Source organism: Trachypithecus francoisi, unplaced genomic scaffold (genome assembly GCF_009764315.1).
Source record: "Trachypithecus francoisi isolate TF-2019V2 unplaced genomic scaffold, Tfra_2.0 Contig01029, whole genome shotgun sequence".
Lineage (NCBI taxonomy): Eukaryota > Metazoa > Chordata > Mammalia > Primates > Cercopithecidae > Trachypithecus > Trachypithecus francoisi.
The window spans coordinates 32,907-39,561 of record NW_022681082.1 but is presented as its reverse complement, the minus strand read 5'-3'; the positions used below and the strand labels follow the sequence as shown (position 1 = coordinate 39,561).

At 47.9% G+C, this 6,655-nt stretch overlaps 1 long non-coding RNA gene across 1 annotated transcript; it reads left to right on the top strand.

Moving 5' to 3' along the window:
- The first annotated feature begins 4,074 nt into the window (after nucleotides 1–4,074).
- LOC117090529 lies at nucleotides 4,075–6,229 on the top strand. Its single transcript, XR_004440043.1, has 2 exons — nucleotides 4,075–4,472; nucleotides 5,046–6,229. It is a non-coding gene; the product is annotated as an uncharacterized LOC117090529 (long non-coding RNA).
- Nucleotides 6,230–6,655: the final 426 nt, after the last annotated feature.

Here is a 6,655-nt window from a genome sequence, read left to right as displayed (position 1 = left end):
AAGGCAGCGGAGCTGTGGGATCACCTTTCCAACCAATGAGAATTCAGATCACAGCAAGTAGTTACCGCAGCGGGGCGGGTGGCAGAACCCTGAACTGTGGCTGTTTCTGATGTCTTGCCCCACGGACAGAGTGTGCTGGGGCCTCTGTGGTCCTCTGTGGGGTGAGTGGAGCGCATGAGCTGGGTGCTGCTGGGCCTTGGCTGGCTCCCCAGCCCGGGGTTTATGCAGGACTCGTTATTAAGACCACTTGGAACCCAGAAAGCAGCACAAGGAGAACGGGATTGTGCCTTTCTGGATCGTTGGTGCTTCCCAGGCTCAGACACTGAGCAGCCTCTGAGGGGTCGCTCCAGGAAGACTTGCACAGTCGGTCCCCGGGTTGGAGTGGGGCTGCAGCGGGTCTTGCAGGAGCTGGAAGTGGGGGTGAGTTTCTCGCCAGCGGGACCTTTCAAATGGGCCCAGCAGGATGCATCCATGGAAATGGTGCCACCTAACGCAGTGCTGCGGCCAGCAGGACCTGAAAGGCTACAGCGGGCTCTGTTTCTGCTCTCTCTCCAGCCTCTGCACGATTTTCCTTGGTTTTTGTCTGTTTGGAGGACGCTTCCCCCTTTCTTGCGCTTACCTAGCCTTCTGAGCTTCCTTGTTGAGTATGACAAAGCCCTGAGAAGGCATTTTAATCGCATAATTGTGTTTTCCTGGTGGCTGGATAAATGACCTGCAAATGTGGGTGACTCCGTAGCTCTGAGGGTGTTCAATATCGAAGACAGAGGTGGGAAGGAAATGTTCAGGCAGCCGTCAGAGGATCTGTTCTCTGCTTTACACTGGGGCCCTGGTTTGCTGACAATCCTCACACTCGATCCAAAATGGGGATAATGAAGTCTCACGGATTCAGCTTCAGCTGAGAGCTGCCTCCAGCACAGTCTTGTGTGAGTAACAGTTTCTATGTTTGGTGCAAAGGGTGGGCGTCCGTTGATCTTATTTGTGGTGGTGCTTATGGTGGCTTTTCCGTAAGGAATGTAGACTTGATTAGCTTTGGCAAGGGAATCCTGAGTGATACATTGGAAGAATGTTTCAGGAAATTCTGGAACCTGCAGTGAATCTGGAATCTGTATGAAATTGAGATTTGGATTCTCACGATTTCCTAATGCTACCCCGAAACCCAGTAGTTGAGACAGTCGTGGAGCTTCAGTTGTGCTGCCCCAGTTCCCCATTTTAAAAGGAACCCGTTGCTTTCATCTAGAATGTTCTGAGCTCTGAGTGCTGCCGGCAGAGTGACCAGCTCTCTGCATCAGAGGGGAAGCCAGGGCTGCGCTCACGGCGTCGCGGCAGCTGGGAGCTGACCCTGGACCTCAGGCACGTGTGATGCTGACCATTTTCTGTCAACTCCAAGGGTGTAGTGGTCTCCTTGGCCCTTTACAGTCTTCTGAAGCTTTTGATGTGTCTGCACTTTATAGATTTTTCAGAAGTAGAGAGCCTTTTCCCACACCCTTGGGCTGAGTTTCGTCAGAGGCTGGTGTGTGGGAAGCACTACACCCACATTCTGACAGGGAAGACTCTGGTGCCCAACTGAGGTCAGAGTGGAAATTTGTTCTTCCTTCCCTCCAGTCTGGTCCAGCTGCTCCCTGCTTGGCCAGAAGAAAATCATGCTTATCCAAGTCGTAGGCAAACCCCCGAGGTCAAACATTTATCTTTTTTCTTTAATATGTCCCTTCCCAGGAGGAACGTAAGGGCTTTGAGAACTGATACCTTAGGACTGTAGTTTTCTTCAGACGGTAAAAACCTTGGTGTATGACAATACTGAACATAGCCTGAGCCCTGTGATCCTGTAAAACAGTGATGGTTAAGACGTTCCCCGTCCCCACAACTGCGCCCCCACTTTTACTGCAAGAAGCCCCTTCCCATGTGGCTTAGGCTGACTGGCGGATGACCATTTACCGAGGACAAAGCCAGACACAGGCCTTCAAACCCCCCTTCTCTGCCTTATAAGTGATTAGCTAAACTGCCTGTTCCCACTGATCGATCACCTCCCACCTTGAAATGGTTCTTCGTGGTGCAGTTGTGCCTAGGGGGGTGGACTTGTCTTGGACTGTCGCCTTCCACAGAAGACGGTTGGGGTGGGCAGGAAAGAATTCTCTGCTACGGGTCTGCATTCCAGGCTGTTTCCAGAAGTGGGAATTCCGGTGCCCTGGAGTCTGGAAATGGATTTCTAGTGTCCCAGCTTCAGGTGGAGTTGAAATGGAGTGAGACAACCCACCACACCCATCTGGAGCCAGGAACTAGAGCCATTTTTAAAGTGGCAGATTCTCCATAAGATTACAAAAAAAATGCGCTCAGCACGTTGCTTTTTTTCTCATATGCATTTGGCCATCTAAAATGGGAATGGTGGTTTTTGAAGCGTGAATGTAGTTTTAAATTTTGAGTATTGTAAGCTTTAATGTAGCTTCTTAAAATGTTTGCCTGACTATCTGGAGATTTGCTAAACCTTTGGAGTGGTAATAATGAGTTGATCTGTATGACTTTGCTTTCTATGATGCAATGAAAGCACTGTAATTAAAACCTCTGCAGTTGGGTCAGCAGGCTATTGGCCAGAACAAATTCTGCCTTTTGGGTTTCTTTAAGCAAACAAGGGAGTAGAGTGTAGGCCGAAGTGGCAAATTCATTTCAGAGCTCGTCAGAGCCCTCAATGATTGAGCAGCCTTCTCAGGCGGACGTGTAACGTGCCGTGAGTCTTGGCAAGGCTGGCTACTGATGTGTGCACCTGACACCACGGAGCCCCACCTAGGAAGATGTGGTTTCTGTAACAAGCTTTGGAAAACCGAAGTTCAGCTTCATTATCCAACTTTGTTCCAGAAAAAGCTTTGACCAGATGGCCAAGACCTGATTGTCTCAGGGTTGGGATGTGGTTATAAAACTGCCCTTACTTGGTGCCAATCAGTGTTGGTCCACAGTAATACTCCTCCAACCTCACTGAATGGTTTGGAGACTGATATGAGACTGTGAAAATCTCCTTAAGGTGAAAAGGGCTCTGGGGCACCTGGGAATATCCGCACACCCGTGACCATTCCCCTTTAAGGTGGAAAGGACGGCTGGGTCACGCGGGAGCATCCGCACACCCGTGGCCGTCTTCTTTAAGGTGGAAAGGGCTGCTGGGGTGCCCCGCAATATCCACACACCCGTGGCGATTGTGGTTGTCCCCCTTTCTGCTCAGTCACCTCTGTGTTCCCGCATTCCGGCTTTGGGGCACTCATGAGCAGCTCGTCCCCTGGGCTGGTGAAGGAGTGGGAGGTTGTTCTGAGGCTCTGTCACTGTCTGCCCTGTCATGAGCTGGACAAGGCAGTGGCAGTGACCCCTGAGGAGTCTGGTCATTGAGGGCTCCGGCAGGAAGTGCTGAGGCTTGAGGTGGCTCTGCCAGTCATAACCAAATGTCTTCCCTCTTATTTCCACGATTCCTTCTAGTTCTGCACCTTGCACTGCAGTGTCTCTGTGTGTCTATAAATACACATGAGTTACGATACAGGTGTCTCTTTCCCCTCTGTATGGGGCTGGGTCCAGGGAGTGAAGTGCAAGACCCCCTTACTGCTGGATGCCCGCCAGCATGAGGCACTGCCTGCCCTGCTAACGAATGCCTACAGCAAGTCCTGGAAGCCCCCTTCTGAGCACCTGGCCTTTTGACGGTGTACACGGGAGACAGACGAGCTCCCCTTGCCCCACCCTAAGCAGAGACTGGGGAGGTGGCGGCAGCACAGTCCTCCATGGTGCATCCTTGGTGCATGGCGGAAAGTGTGTTCATGCTTAAAACACAGCCCATCCTCTCAAAAGCAGGGTGACAACCACATTTACATCTGGAATCTTAAAAAAGTGCCCGTCTCTTTGGGAGAAGAACATGGCATGTACGTGTGTACCTCCTTTTTTTTTTTTTTTTTTTTTTGAGACAGTTTCACTCTGTCACCTAGGCTGGAGTATGGTGGTGCAATCTCAGCTCACTGCAAGCTCCGCCTCCTGGGTTGATGCCATTCTCCTGCCTCAGCCTCCCGAGTAGCTGAGAGTACAGGTGCTCACCACTACGCTTGGCTAATTGTTCGTATTTTTAGTAGAGACGGGGTTTCACCATGTTAGCTAGGATGGTCTCGATCTCCTGACCTCTTGATCCGCCCGCCTCGGCCTCCCAAAGTGCTGGGATTATAGGCATGAGCCAACGCGCCGGGCCGTATGTGTGTACCTCTTTACAAGTCTTGCCCAACCTTTGCATTTAAAAATTATTGAAAAACTTAAGGATGTAACTGACAAGAACTTTATACGTTTGTCCAAATAAAAATTTGGAAAAATGAAGCGAACCCATAATGTGTTTTATTTCTAGGATTCCCACACTTGGATGTTTAAGTGTGGGCAAAACATCTCTAAGTTCTTCAGCCTGATTTCCGTGGAATCGTGAATGAAACGTGCTGAAGTTGCCGTGCGGATTTTGTTATGTGGCGGTGACAAGTGGGGCTGGTCATTAAACAGTTGGAGGGATCCCTGTCTTTTCAGTGCTCCTGTTGGACACTAGGCACGTGCTTGGTGTTTTCTGTGTGTGTGGACAAGATGAGGACAGAATTTCTGGATGATTCACACGGTGGTATCTTCTCCCTTTTCTGTTAAAACCTGTCTTCTGCTGCTTCTACATACACCAAGTGTTTCTTTCTCTTGCCTGTCTACATAAACGCTATTTAACATAAACTGTACTGTAGACACGTGAAGCTGAATTCCACATTATGAAGCAGATGGAGATGACTGAGTATACTGTTTTGTGGAAGGAAGGTTGAAAATGATTTTTAGCTTTTTCCCTGAAATAGGGAATAATTTTAACTTTTCCCTGAGATAGGGAATAATGAAATGGGAAAATAATTAAATTTTCCTATTTAAAGATTAGATTATATTTAATTATTAGATTATTCATGTATTGCAAGGGAAAAAGGAACTAGATCACCGCATGTACCCAAATGAAAATTTAAAGGGTATGGGCGAATTCGTTTGAACTTGTTTAATTTTTGTTTGTTTGTTTTTGCTAGTCTCACTCTGTTTCTCAGGCTTGGTGCAGTAGTGCAATGACAGCTCACTGCAACACCAACCTTCCAGGCTCAAATGATTTTCCTGCCTCAGCCTCCCCAACTGCTGGGATTTACAGGCATTAACCACCACACAGAGTTTTCACCTCTTGGAGACTAGCTTTGCGTTTGGGCATTCAGTGAACTGTATTTTGGTTAATTCCCAAAGTTTCTCACTGTTTATCTTTAATTTGCTAAAAATGTAAACGTGTTGTGAAATGCGTTACATTTCCTTAGCATTCACAGATTCCCTGTTAGTGAGGCAGAGACAGAGAAGAGCAGAAGGCATTCGGACATCATCAGGGTTGCAGTTGAGTGCTTGCCCCGAACACACTGGAGCTCTGGGCTCTGTGACCCCACGGGGGTCCTCTGTCCACTGAGGGGGTCGGGTTACCTGGAAGGTCCCTCCAGCCTCTGCGATTTTGCCCTTTTCAGGTTAACATCTCATCGTTGTCCTGGACAGCATTGCCTTTCGTTCACTGACCCACGAGTGAACAGCTGGTCAGTGGCCAGTGCTGCTTCCTTCAGCTGGGAGGTGGTGATGTGATTACACTTCCGTGGAACTTGGTTCTTGGTGTATTAAGGGTTCAGTTGTATCTTGATTTTTAATCTGCACCTCGGAATTGGTCTTTTGATTGCAAAGAGATTGCTTGCTGGATTTGTTTCTGAATATTTCGTGGATAACAGGAGAACCTCGCTTATCTGTGTGTTCATTTAATGTGTTTTTGCCGGGCATTTAAATGGGTGTGTCTGCAGTAACGGCTTTGTCTCCAACCCTTGGAGGCAAGTTACCTTTTTCCCCAGTGAAAAGAGGTAGAAAATCTTATAGAAATGCATTTGCTCTAATGTCTATTTTCCGATAAGACACGGTCGCTTAGGCTAAATCTTTGGGAGGTCAAGGCAGGAGGATCACTTGAGGCCAAGGGGTTCAAGACCAGCCTGGACAACATAGCAAGACCCCACCTTTATAACAGAAAAGTGAGCTGAGTGTCCTGGTACGTGCCTGTGGTCCCTGCTACTCTGGAGGCTGAGGTGGGAAGATCACTTAAGGCTGCAGTGAGCTGCGATTGCTCCACTGTCCTCCAGTCTTGGCGACAGAGCCAAGACCCTGTCTCAGAAAGAAAAGTAAAAAAAAAAAAAAAAAAAAATCCAGGAATGTCATTTTCTTTTTAAATCATCCCAGAAGAAAAATCGGTTTTTTCTAAGAATGTAAAGGGAAACGGATACGATTCTTTCCTTGCATTGTTTCTCCTTTTCAAATATTTACAGTAGTCCGTCCACATCGTCTCTCATCTCATTACAAAGCAGCAGGTGTCTTTGAGGTTAGTGGTGTTTCTCTGTGTCGCTCCTTGGAGAACAGCCAGCATGAAACCTCTTACCACGATCGTGCGCATCGTTTGTGGTCCCAATTACAATCTTCTCCAGACACGCCTGTGCTGCTTATTATAGCAGAACTTTGGTTGTGCTGAAATGTGCATTCAGCTAATGGTTTTAAGTTCATATCTGAGATGATGTATAATTCGTGAAGCATTTGAGATCAGTAATGATTGAAGATAATTCTGGCTGATGTCATT